This window comes from Pan paniscus, chromosome Y, assembly GCF_029289425.2.
Source record: "Pan paniscus chromosome Y, NHGRI_mPanPan1-v2.0_pri, whole genome shotgun sequence".
Classification (NCBI taxonomy): Eukaryota; Metazoa; Chordata; class Mammalia; order Primates; family Hominidae; genus Pan; species Pan paniscus.
Window position 1 is genome coordinate 9,645,795 of NC_073273.2, and position 13,522 is coordinate 9,659,316.

General features: G+C 40.4%; 1 pseudogene; it reads left to right on the forward strand.

Moving 5' to 3' along the window:
• LOC129393059 (centriole and centriolar satellite protein OFD1-like) overlaps positions 1 to 13,522 on the forward strand; it is a 54,036-nt pseudogene that overhangs the window by 11,515 nt on the left and 28,999 nt on the right.

The following is a 13,522-nucleotide window of genomic DNA, read 5'->3' on the forward strand; positions in this document are numbered from 1 at the left end:
CCTGACTGATAAAGACTATAAGCTTCATTAAAGCTTACAAATTATCTCACTGTCTTTTGTTCATTGTGATACCTACAATATATGACTGCCTGTCATCTAGGAGACAAAAAATTAATATTAGCTAAAGGAAAAGGAAAATAGAAGGATATGAATAAAATCCCACATTAATTTCCAATTTTAAAAAAAGTAACTGAGAAATAGAAAATACATGCTTATTGTTTTCTTTTAAAAAGAGTCCATTCATTAGTCAGTTTCATATACAATGAATTGGCCATGCAGACGGCCAGTGCTGAAGAGAAATGTTTGAAATGCCTGCTCCTGTAACTACCAAACCTTTAAATTTATTTTCCTGAATACGTATTTCACAGGTAGGACAATTATCAGTAATTTGATTTACCCAATAGGCAGCTTTGCCTTGTTTATTTGTGCTTCCAAATCCTCCTCTTCATTTAATTTCACTTTTTCCCATTCCCAAATACAGCACAATCAGGAGCTGTGCTATATACTCTCCTGGCTCTGCTTTCCAGCGAACAGAAGTAGATATAACAATTTGAATTTCCCCATTGTAGTCTGAATCAATGACTCCTGTATGTATTTGTACCTCTTTTAAACTTAAACTAGACCTTCCTAAAAGTGATCCTATTGTTCCCAGTGGCAAGGGTCCACAGACTCCTGTTGGGACCTTATGTGGGTGTTCCCCAGGCGGAAGGCTCACAGCTTTTGTGCAGCATAAATCTACTGCCACACTACTGGCTGTGGCAGGGGACAGATATTGTACAGAGGTGAAGGAATGGCCTGAGCTGGAAATGCCCCAGTCTGGAGTGGGGGCTGGGATGGGCTGGCACCTCATGGCATTTCCTGAAATTGGGTTCCCATCTTTATCAAACTTAGAGTGACACTGACTAGCTCAATGTTTTCCTTTTTTACATTTTGGACACATTTCAGACTCAGCAGTTACTTTTTCCTGCTATCTGGCAGGCTGACTCACTGATTTTTTCTACATTCTTTTTTAGTATGAATAGCTTGTTTAAATTCTTGAGTAATTTAAAAGGAAAAGCCTCAAATATTTCCCTGCTGATCTGGGGGTGTATTCTAACAGAGTACTGCCAAGCCTCTAAATCACCCTCTCTTCTAGCTTGCTGAATTACTGCCTGTATAGAACTGAGAGCACTCAAGGCACTGCTTGAACACTCACTGGGGCAAAAAGTTTTCACCCAGGGTCCTCTGGAAAAGAAAGATCTGGAGGGCCTTTTTCTTCAGTATAATAATGAGGGGGTGCAGAAGGATAGGGATGAACCTCTCCCTCCTTTGCCGCTTTAGCTTTAGTTGGCAAATAAACCTGCTCTGAAACCTCCTGTGTTACTTCCGTTATACTCTCCTTCCTCCCCATCATCAGTGTGAAAAAGTTCCAAGGTGGAACTAACCACAGCCCGCACTGGTCCCATTGTTACCCTGATGCTTCTGAACTCCCCTTCTTACTCACCAAGGGGATTGCTTTAAGAGTCCTCGGGTGTCCTCCAGCTGGTTCCACATTCTCCAACCATCACTCCAGTGATCCTTTGACCTGGATTCAACCCCTTGCGTATGGGTGCCCCTTGCCGAGACAAGCTCAGCTGGGGAAACCCTAACCCAGCGGTGCTAGAGGAATTAAACCACACACACACACACACACACACACACACACACACACACGCACACAAATATAGAAGTGTAAAGTGGGAAATCAGGGGTCTCACAGCCTTCAGAGCTGATGGCCCTAAACAGAGATTTACCCACTTATTTACTAACAGCAAGCCAGTCATTAGAATTGTTTCTATAGATATTCGATTAATTGAAAGTATCCCTTATGGGAAATGAAGGGATGAGCCAAAATAAAGGGATGGGTTTGGCTATTTATCTGCAGCAGGGGCATGTCCTTAAGGCACAGATTGCTCACGCTATTGTTTGTGGTTTAAGAATGCCATTAAGCAGTTTTCCACCGAGGGTGGGCCAGGTGTTTTTTGCCCTCATTCTGGTAAACCCACAACCTTCCAGTGTGGGTGTTATGGCCATCATGAACATGTCACAGTGCTGCAGAGATTTTATTTATGGCCAGTTTGGGGCCAGTTTATGGCCAGATTTTGGGGGACTGTTCCCAACAGGTGGCATTTACAAATATTTTACTGTGTACCTATTTCCTGCAGCTATTAGTAGGTTGGCTCAAGATCCAGGAATGAGATGATACAATTGAGGTAACAAGGCCCCAGAAGAGCAATAGGAACTGGGGTCAAGATTGCAAAGAAAAAGGAGCATGGGCCTTGAAACGTAAACACATTTGCTTCCTCTGGGACAAGTAGAAAAGGAAGAATGTCAGAGGTAAACAGTCAAGTTGGGATAATGAGAAACACACTCTAAATAAGCTCCATCTTCTCAGGCAGATTAGAGGGTTAGATCATGGGTTTTAGGAGCAGCTCAGAGGTACAGAGCAGCTCAAGTGTGTAACGGAAGAACAGCTCTTTAAGGCACAGAGGACTGATCACCTGTATTGAGGGCCCAGCTGTAGTTGGGGGAGCCTGAAATTAAGTACGCCCAAACCATGTGCTTGTAGGGGAGTTTATTTTTTATTTTTATTTTTACTTTTGGTAGGTCTGTGGAGGAATTCTAAGCATCCATCTCTTCTTCACCTTTCAGTGAGGGTGGAAAGATGAAGATGTTTAAGGATTGGAGGTTTGCAGAGCCTACCTTATTTGATGTGAGAATGGCAGCCTATTTAACTGAAGATTCTGGGCTTATCTTGCATAGTGAAGGGAAGCAGAGGAGAAGGCAAGTGGCAGCTAACCCAGGGGGAAAGGGAGGGTGGATTAGCAGTCTCAGGGATCAAGGACTAGATCTGGAGAGACTGGCAGGTGGAATTATAACAATTGTCCAAGAGTACAGAATTGCAGGATTAGGTTTCAGGTGGATACTGGAAAGCAAATGCACTGTGCTGCCATTGGATGGAGTCATGGAAATGAACAAAGTTCAAGGTCCCTGGGGTGAAGGAGTCACCAGGGCTGCAAAGGTCATCCATGTGGCCATTTGATCTGGTCATCTGGGAAGTAACTGGACAAGAGAAAGTGAGGATGAGGAGTGGCAGGGAGTCTATTTCAGCAAGTGGGATTGAATCTATTTTTTAAGAACTCATATTCTGTTTCTAAGTGTGTGTCTTAGACCACACTGGATTTACAGCAGTATTTTTGGCCTACATCGTGAACTGCTGCTGCCAGATGTTAAAAGTAGCAAGGCTTTACCCTAGCATTAAGTCTTGCTTTGGGCTTCTCAATGAGACCTACTTGTTTAATGTTAAGTGCACACCCTTTACAATTTTGTATAGCATTGCTGGGAATTGGGCTTGCTCCAGCTATAAAAATGAATGTTGGAAGCACAGTTTTTTGAGATGTTTGGATTGTGTTTAGACTAATAACTTCATCTGCAAGATACAGGAGTGGCTAGATTCCTGTTTATTTAACTGTGAGTTTCTGAAGGCTTTGAGGAAGATTGTCATCCTCACACAAACCGCCATGGCTGTATTTCCTCACCTGGAATGTCAATCCTTTTCTCTTCCTGATAAAACCATACTGTCTTTCAAGACACAGCTGGACTGTCACCCTGGTGATATCTTCCCTGACTCCCACTGAGCAAATGATTTAGGTCTCATTCCTGCATGCAGTCTTTATTTACCTCAGTTATGAAGTTATACCTTATTGTGATTATTTCTCCCTGATTAAATTGTGAGGTCTTTAGAGACAGTGACTATATCTGTCTACATTTGTCTAACTTGTTCCCAGTATGCTGCTTGATATGTGTTAAGTAGTTAGTAAATTCTTGCTCTGTGAAAACATAAATGGAAGGATGGCCCATTCATTTAGGAGTTCATAAGAGTTTGCTAACTCTGAGTCAGAATGACCCAAGAACTGAAACATACAGAGAGCACCATCACTAAAAACTGTGGGATTATATTCTTTTGCAGTTTTATTGCTGAATGCACATTTTGTTCAATGGTTCTTCCTGAAGAACTCATCAATTTTTAGTTAACGGGACCAGGTGTGGTGGCTTATGCCTGCAGTCCCAGCATTTTGAGAGGCTGAGGTGGGCATGTCATTTGAACCCAGAGGTTCAAGAGCAGTCTGCGCAGCTTGACAAAGCCCATCTCTATAAAAAACACAAAAAATTAGCCAGACTTGGTGGTGTGTGCTTGTAGTCCCAGCTACTCGGGGGGCTGAGGTAGGAGGATCCCTTGAGGCCAGGAGGCAGAGGTTGTAGTGGGTCAAGACCACACCAGTGCACTACAGCCTAGGCAATAGGGCAGGAACCTGTCAAAAAATCTTTTTTAGATAAAGGACTGGAGATTTTAAAGCACTAAGTAGCATATATTACATAAGGGATGTTAGGAACATATGAAAATACAGGTAAACAGTAATTAGGAGAGTCAATTTGTATGCAGCTAGAATATCTAGTTGTATAAGTTTGAAACTTTGCTTTCCAATAGGTTGAAAAAATTCAAACTCAAGTCTGGAATTTTTTTTTTTTTTTAGATGGAGTCTCACTCTGTCACCATGGCTGAAGTTCCATGGTAATTATCAGGTCACCACAACCACCTTTGTCTCCCGGGTTCAGGTGATTCCCTTGCCTCAGCCTCCTGAGTAGCAGAAACTACAGGTTCCCGCCATGATGCCTGGCTAATTTTTGCATTTTGTTAGAGATGTGGTTTTACAATGCTACACAGGCTGGCCTTGAACTCCTGACCTCAGGTGATCCTACCACATTGGCCTCCCAAAGTGCTAAGATAACAGTTGTGAGCCACAGTAACCAGCCAAGTTGGAGTCTCTTGAAGGTGAAATTGTTGCTTTGTGGAATTTAGAAAACAGTATATTCATTTACATCAGTTTGGCTTTCATCAGTTTTCTTGTGAAAAATTAATAATTTTCTATGTAGATTGACATAAAAGAAATTTATGGCCAAAGGCAACTTTAAGTAAAAGCCATGGATTTGCTAAGAGGAAGAGAAGTAGTGCTGAAGCACTGGGTTGAAGCTTTTGAATTTTAAGTATGCATGTTTATTTTTGAAATTCAGAATTATGAGATTAAAAAAATTACTATATATATGCATATATATGTATATATGTATACACAGTAACCGTGATAAATATATATATAATATATAATCACAATATTCTAATGTTTATTGCCAAGTAGAGTTCTTCTTGATAAAGGTGATATCACCTATAATTAGAAAATACAAATTAAGAGGAAAAAACACTAGGGTTTTGCTTTTGACATATTAAATATTAAGATGAAAAAGAGACTGAGATGCTATCACCAGCTTACAGTAAGACCAGACAGAAAATTTTGAGAGGCCACCAATACTTGAACAGATCATACATTTTGCAGTTAATTTCAATCCTTCAGTTCTGATAGTTTTGTTTATGTCCAGTAACTGAGTTCCATATGTTCAGAACTGAGTTCTACACCTGCAGCTTTTACCAGCTCTATGCTCAACAAAGAAAGTATGGTAGTCTGACTTTATTTGCATTGGGTGAAACTATTTCTTTTGTGTTATTCACCTTTTTTAAGTGCTCACAAATATTTCATTCTTCAGATCTTACCTGGGATTGACTGAAAGCTCATCTGTCTGTAGTTTGTGCAATAAGCCTTATTTTCCACTGGGAATGTTTTGTTAATTGACAAAAATAGATATGCCAGGAATCTTCGTTCATTAAAAAATGTGCCTCCATATTCTTTAATATTGTTTTCTCCCTTCTTTAGATTTGATTTGTTTGATTCTAACCTCTGCCTACCTTACTCTTCTTTTGGCAATAATGAAAAAGTAAGTTAATCAAGAGAGACAGAAAAAAAATAAGGAACAACATTTTGGCAGACAGTTTATCACTTCCCTACCTCAATTTTCTCTACTGCTATTTCCTCTCTCTCAGGATACATACAAAATAAATGTAGTTTTTACCTCTCCATGGCCTTCCAGATTGCCAGCAGAGGGAGCTAATACCTAGAGCCTTTAACTTTCCTTAGAGTAGTCAGTGCTAATAGAGTTGCCCTGTTACTATGTAAGGGAACTTCCCCAACATTTGTGGGCATGCTGCATAAGTCACCCTTTATTAAAGGACTCTTAGATGACTTTGTCTGTGGGAGCCATCTGCTTTCTGCCTGGATCCCAACTGCTGCTGACAGATGCACAGATTATTTTGGATGTTGGGGATGTCATCAACAGGTAGACGAGACAGAGAGCTCCTTCTGTTCATGGTATAGAAGAGAAACAGCTATTTAGGTTAATCTGAGGATTTGAAAGAGTTCTTTTACTTGGAGTAGGACTCCAAGAGTAATAACGTTTGCAATAAAATGCACTAAATACTTTTGTTCTGAAATTTGAGTGTCAGGACTACTCTGAGCTCATTAAGTAGAATTAATATTATATTTATTGCATGAGTACCAAGAAAAGAAACAACAATGTAAAACCTGCTTAAATGTTTCTGTTAAATGAAATAAGAAAACTTAAGGTAGATAATGACTAGGATTTCTTTTGACCTTCTTATATCTGGCTCCACTGGCTCGTGAAATTGTGGTATTTCAGAAAGAACTGCAGAAAGCAGGAAATGCTATCATAGCTGAGCATGAGGAGTTCGAAAACCACAGGCCAGCTCTGCAGTACAACTGCAAGATGCAGTGAGTCTTGCTCCTTGCCAGTTCCACTTTGATACAAATACACTTCTTCAATATGTAGACTTGGCCCAAGTCACACCTGTGCAAATCAGATTTATTTTAATATCAAACATTACTCTCCCAAATATAGTAAAGTTCCTCTTTGTCATCTGAGAAAATTCTCTAGTGATAATATGATCTTACATTCATAATAGCAATAACATGGAGAAGAAAGCAAACACACCTAAACGTAAAATTTTCAGAGTGCCAGATTTTTTCCACTATTATCTCTGGATTCTCACCCTAAGGATTACAAACATTCACCGTGTCTTCTGCCCACATGCCCTAGAATGTTTTGATATGACTGAAAAAGATGGTGAAATCTGTTAAACCCACCTAGTTTGTGTTCTGTTTGTCATTTTTAAAATAGGGACCCTGTTGTTTACTGGCATAAATATTCTCAATTAAAAGAGTACAAACAGGATAAGAAAACGTCTCCTTGTGAAGCAAGCCGTGATTTGTTTTGCGATAATTTCTTTTCTGATTCCGAATCTTTTCAGAATGAGCATTCTGCATGGCTGAAGGCCCAGATACTAGATTACAAACTTCCATAAAAAGTTAAGTATTCAGGTAGCCGATTTTGTATTGCAACTGAAGCAAACTCAGACAGGTTAGAGACATTTTAAATCTATGAATATTTTTCTGTGTGTAAAGCTTCTGATGCTTGTGAAAATGGAATGACCCTAATTTATTGAATATTAAGTAATTGTTATGTTAGAGGAAAAGCCACAGAAACGTGTGTCATCTTAGAAGTAAAACTCCCTATCCACTTTGGTAATACCATCTGGATCATCAGCAAAAGTCACTTGTTTCATAGGTGCCTCATGGCTTGGGAGAGCCTTGTGTCTCAAATGGGAAAGGCGTGGTGGTGACATAGAAGTCTCCAGGTTTATCTTAGAATTTTCTTTTCTATTTGTTACCTCAATGTTAACAGCAGTTCAGTAGTTTCATGGATTCCTTGATAGATATATGCACACACAGGAGGAGCAAGGCGGTTTAGCAAAGAGAACATTGCTCTCAGAATCAGACAACTGTTCTTTTGGATCCCTGTTTTGAAGTTAGTTGTTTAATCTTGGACATGTTACCTTAACTTCGTTGGGCCTCAGTTTCCTCATTTTTAATGGGGAAAATAATGCCTATTGAGCCATGATGAAAGTGATGAAAGGAGATGGGTTACAACGCAGTGCCTGGCACATAAGAAAACACCCAATAAATGGTGATTGGTATGATTGGTATGATTTTATTATTGTGTGTTCACTGTGGATACATCTGTGCCCCTTCCTACTTCATAATAAGGATATTGAAGCTTAGATGCTTTCTTCTTCAGTTGCTTTCAAGGTCAAAGAAAGTGTGTTTGTGTTACCAGTTAACTGGTTTCTCAAACTTGTCCTGAGCCTTCCTCGTTCCCCTTTGCACTTTTTCCTCACAAGTTCCTTGCTCTCTTCTACCAGCACTTGACTTATTTTTAACTCTTTACACATTTCTTCTCCTTTCTGGTCTCATTTTCCTTTCAGTTCTGTTTGTGAAACTTCTCACAGCTGAAACCATAGTCTCATGTTAATAAAAATAGTTGAATGGGAATAGAACTTTTGCACTTGCATGCAATGAGGAGGGCAAGCTTCTTTCTCACAGCTTCATTGGAAGGCATTTCAGGACAGTGAGACACATGCACTGGCTTTGCCTTAGGAAAGTCCAGTAGCTCTTGAACCTGCTAATGGTGTGACCCAGGGTCAATAAGCTTTAGTCTCCCGTCTATAAAATGGAAGCTGTGAGAATTCCTTGACCACAGTGGTGTTGTGAATGCAGGTTCTTACGTTTTGTCTGAAACTCATGCCGTATGCTGTGGATTTCACAGCACACGAAATCCACAGCATGTGAATTCTGTAGGACCTGCTGTAGTGAAATGCATTAGTTATTTTCCAGTCAACTGTATGAATATTCATGCCGGGGCAAATAAAGATAATAAATGGGTTCACGTCAGTTCAGGTCATAGTATTTAACCAAATGAGTTCATGTCTGGCTAGGCTATGCCCCTAAGTTATGAATAAATTTTCAATTTTCGGAGCTGTGGGGATGTGGAAATTGAGCATAATGGATTCTGAAGTTGTACCGTGTTACAAAAGACACATGAAGCTGTAGCTGGTACAATAAGCCCTCAATAAATGTTAGTGGTTATCACTACCATGGCATCAGAAACTGTTTAATGTGGAAGTTTGTCCTTATTATTGCTCTCTTCAACTTTTCAAAACAATAATATTCTCAATTATACGAATTTTCTTCTCTTCTGTGTCCACTCACTTTTGAAATTAGCATTTTGTACTCTGCAGCCCTAGAGAATAAAGTGTACTGTAATCCAAAGCAGCATCTGATCCATCATTCTGTCAGTGGATTAATAAATGGCAATATGGTGCCTTGCAATGGTGCTATACATGAGGATTTCTTGAACGAATCTCTTAAACAGAAAAGAGGTATGGTTACATCAAGGATCCCAAATTATCCAAATGGAGCTGTGGAGGGTAGTCCTTCCAATTCTGACCTTGAGTTTGTAGTTAATACTAAGCAAGGGTCAAAGAGCTTAAGCAAGAGGCAAAGAGCTTAAGCTAGAGGCAAAGAGCTTAAGTAAGAGGACAGACCCTTGGAAAAGGCTTTCAGAAGTTGCTATCTGAGAGTCGTTAACATCATACCAAAAGCCCACTACCAGCAAAGAGCTCACCATCTCTGCACTTGCTGAAAGCTTTCAAAAACATTACTTCCAGTTCTCTAGAAAGCCGTATGTTTGCAGAGGACAGAGTTGTCTCTGAGCAGCCTCAAGTGAAAAAACTTAAAGATTAAAGGAATGGCACCTGGAAGCACTCATGGGCAGTGCAGTGTTGAGGCTACACAGTGGCAGTTCCTCCAGACAAGTCTTCTCTACCCCTTTTCCGAAAGCAAAAAGGAACCTTAAAGTGAAATGTATCTGGAAGGTTAGCCACCTAGACAAAGCGTTTTGTGCTGCTCTGGAGTTGGGTAGCTACCCTCCATCTCTCCACCCATGATAGAGGGTTGCTGTGAGAGTCAGCAGGACAGACTGGCAAGGTCTAGTGCCTCCTTTACACACAGAGGTGTTTAGATACTAAGAGCTGTCTTTCCTTTGCTGCCTGTTACTTTCATGCATTTTATTATTGCCAGTGCAATTAACTTAGGTGTTTGAATCATTAGTTTTGTGGATCTTATGCATCATAATTTGCTATTTGCAAGGATAACAATTTATTTTTGAACTAATAGAGCTCTTTAGAAACCTCTTGCTATCTTCATGCACCTGGTAATATTCTTGCCTTAGTTCCTTCTGAACCTTAGATCTGGACAGATTACATGTGGTTTCCCCAGTCCTTGTTCTGACAGAATGCCCCAGCAATCACCCATTGTGTCAAGGCACAGCCTCTCCATCCCTCCAGACCAAAAGTTTCGGTAAGTACAACTTTCTGATTGACTAGCTTCAGCTGAATCACGTTACTTACTCTGTCAGCCTTCACTTATTTTGTTCGTTTTTTTTTTTTAGATTAATTCTGCAGACCATTTGGCAGTATAGAAGTTAGAATCAGATTGCAAAATGATGAGTGATATTTGAGAATCATCTAAATTATGAAGAGAAAAAAGGACGGCTTTTAGCAAATAAGTGGATAATGCATATTTGCTACACTGGACATGTAGAACATGAGATATGGTATAAATAAGCATCTTCATAGTTCTGTCAATAGACTCAGTTTATTAAGAAAAAAACAAATGTACAAAATATGTGAAAGCAAACAAATGGAGGTTATTTCTAAACTTGGAAAAATTATACGCATCATTAAAAAGTCATTTAAAATATTTTGGCATTGAAATATAAACAGATACATTTTTGTTTTTTGTTTTTGTTTATGTTTTTGTTTTTTGGTGAGTGAGGGCAGAGTCTTACTCTGTCACCCAGACTGGAGTGCAGAGACATGATCTCCACTCATTGCAACCTCTGCCTCCTGAGTTCAAGTGTTTCTCCTGCCTCAGCCTCCCAGGTAGCCTGGACTACTGGAGTAGGCCACAACACTCGGCTAATTTTTGTATATTTAGTAGAAATGGTACTACACTACGTTGGCCAGGCTAGTCTCAAGCTCCTGACCTCAGTTAATCTTCCCAGCTCTGCCTCCAAAAGTGCTGAGATGACAGGTGTGAGCCACAGTGCCAGGCCTAGATAAAGTTCTCATTTCCATAACATTGCAATAAATTCAAACGTGGCAGTGGACTCTAGAGCATGATTCTTGAAACACTAAGGAGTGGGTGTTTTTAGGAACTGGACCAGTGGGTTACCAAGGCTGTGATTTGAGTCATGAGGAGACTTCTACCCATACATGGGTCCCACAGCAGAGAGAACTGACTCCACAATTCCAGGCTCAAGCTTCAGTGTCTGCACTGAAAAGAAAAGAAAAATAAATATCTATAACGTCTCTTCTTCTCTGAAACATTAATTATGACTATGTTTCCCAATGCTTGTATTTAGTAAGATTTGAAGCTTACTGTTTTTTTTTCTTTTCAATGCAGCTACAAGGCTACAAGCTCTGCAAGGCTAAAGTTATGCTAACTCAACAGTTATGCTATAAATTATGTAACCTGTCATTGTCAAATTAGCTTCTGTAGTTCTGCTTTTGTAATTTGGCTTACAAATATCCCCCTCAGTCTTTGTTCAATGCTCAGCATTTTTGGATATAAGTCTGCTGAGCCAGGGCACCTAAATACATCCTCCTATTTCCCCATATTAATCTCTGTGGTCCTCTGCTTCCCACAACATTATTGGCCAGTCAGCCAGGAGTGGAGATGACAGGTTTCCTGTCTCCTTTGCCCCTGGGGCTTAAGCCCTGGGTCTCAGGAGTCCTGTGACCCAAGGAGCACCATTGGGAGAACTTCAGCCTGGAGGGGAGATCAGCCGTTTTGTGACCTCGTGCCCCTACCAAGCAGTGCAATGGTACCTAATGGGTTATAGGACGATTCCAGGAACAGCTCACTTCAGAAACCACAGTAAGGTATTGGGACCCAAGGCAGGACACATCCCACAAGGACCAAAAGGGAGTCTAATCACCTCCTAGGATATAACTGGTAATCCAACCCAGAGGTGCTGCAGGCCGCAAGAGTGGTTCACCAATTCAGAAGAAACTTACACCTCAACCAACACAGCATGTGACAGTGGCTCACTAAATCAGCTCAGAAGGAAACTGGAGGTGGTGAAAGTGACTCGCCACCCCAATCAGGAACATGAGAACTGGTAGAAGGATGATGTGTGAGTGGGGAGGCCTAACTAGGCTAATCGGCCATAAAGTGAGGAACCACAAGTCTCTTAGTGAAGAATGTGTTCCAAGCCAAGTGTGGGGCTGATCAAGACTAGTGGTGATCCACATATGGCTAAAAGAAGCTACCCCACAACTTCAGCAATTGTGTTGGGCTTAAGAAACTCTCCAAAGCTAAGTAGTATCTAAAAGCCCCCATAATAGGAGATGGTCTAACTGGCTGGAAACAAAGGTAAAAAGTGAGCACGAGTACACTGCATCATAACTGAAAAGAAATGGGAAGAGAGTTGTCACAACATACATCATTCAAATATATGCTAAAAAAAAAACTTTAAGAAAAGTTTTACAGGTAACTATAAAATTAAGCTAACCCTGCAAAGGTAAAAAACTCTCTGTAAACTAAAATGGCCCCCTTTTGGTATTAAATAGGTGACCCAAAAAACTATACACACAGAAAGAATTGGTCATTAATTTGAGGTAATGACAGGGGTCTGAGGATAGCCAGGGTACCCAGACCAATTTTCTTATATTAACTCATAATTAAATATAATACAAACAAGAACAACATGAATCCAGCCCTGCTTCACAGCTTATTGCAAAACACTTGTAGCGCAGGCCGAGCCAAAAGTGAAAATAGAAGCAGCTTCACCAGCAAACACTGAGTTAAAAGGAAAGTCCCAAGGACAGAAAGGAAACCCAGTTTTAAAAAACTACAAAAGGAAAAAAAAATTCTGCTCCATATTTCACAGCCTACCTCCCTTTGCTGAGGCAAACAGGCCCCCAGGAGCTAGGTTCCATTGCCAGTACAACCCAGGTTTCACCCCAGAGGGAAGAATTGGAGCCTTGAGAGGCCAGTGATGGAATTCAGGATAGTGAACCAGGCTGCCTCAAATCTGATCATGGTCAAGCTATGTAAATACCTCTCAGGGAAATGCAAGGACTCAACTGTTATAATGACCAGTACCACATCCTGGTGTGGGGGGCAGCAAACTTTCATCTATCAGCCCTTTTCAACCACTGATCTCCTAAATGTAAATCAACACACTACCTCCTACAAGGAAAAGCCCCAAGCTCTCATAAATCTAACACAGTCCACCTTTCTAACACACAATCCAACCTGGCTAAATTGAAGATAACTTATGTTAACATTGTTTAACATGGAGGAGTGCCAGAGGATAACTCAGGCAGCCCATCAAGGGCTAGAAGCCAGTGCACCAGCTGCAAAATATACATGGTTTTGCAGGCACAAATACAACCCAGCTTACAGAAATGGCCACCAAAATGTAGGTTAACCATCACCAGGAAGCAAAGAAAAAAAAAAAAAAAAAGCAAATCAGAGGTTTAAAAAAGGCCAATCTCTTAGCAGCAGCTCTCATTAAAAAAATGACTAGCAATATAAAAGAATGTGGACGTGCACGTGCATGTGAAAGATGTCAATTTAGTCAAAAATTTAAAAGCCAGCCGAGGCTAGAGAGAAAACAATGTGTGTGATGGAAA